The sequence below is a fragment of the Theobroma umbraticum genome, unplaced genomic scaffold, assembly GCF_002168275.2.
Source record: "Theobroma umbraticum cultivar Fairchild unplaced genomic scaffold, ASM216827v3 scaffold_81.0, whole genome shotgun sequence".
NCBI classification, from domain to species: Eukaryota; Viridiplantae; Streptophyta; class Magnoliopsida; order Malvales; family Malvaceae; genus Theobroma; species Theobroma umbraticum.
The window spans coordinates 5508723-5508950 of record NW_018397268.1 but is presented as its reverse complement, the minus strand read 5'-3'; positions in this window follow the sequence as shown (position 1 = coordinate 5508950).

The window sequence follows — 228 nt, the reverse complement described above, 5'->3', positions numbered from 1 at the left end:
GGTAAGGCATGCAATGTGAAATGGTGGTAAGATGTTTTGAGTATAGTTAGGAAACAATTATGCTAGTTGAAAGTTAAAAATGAAATGAATGAAAATGGTGGATATGTGTTGTTGCGAAAGATTTAAAAATGTTGAGAATGTTGATATAAAATGAATGGAAACTGATGTTATGTTTAGATGTTATGTTTAGAGGCGGTATGTTAAAAGTGAATATGGTTGTTGAAAGAA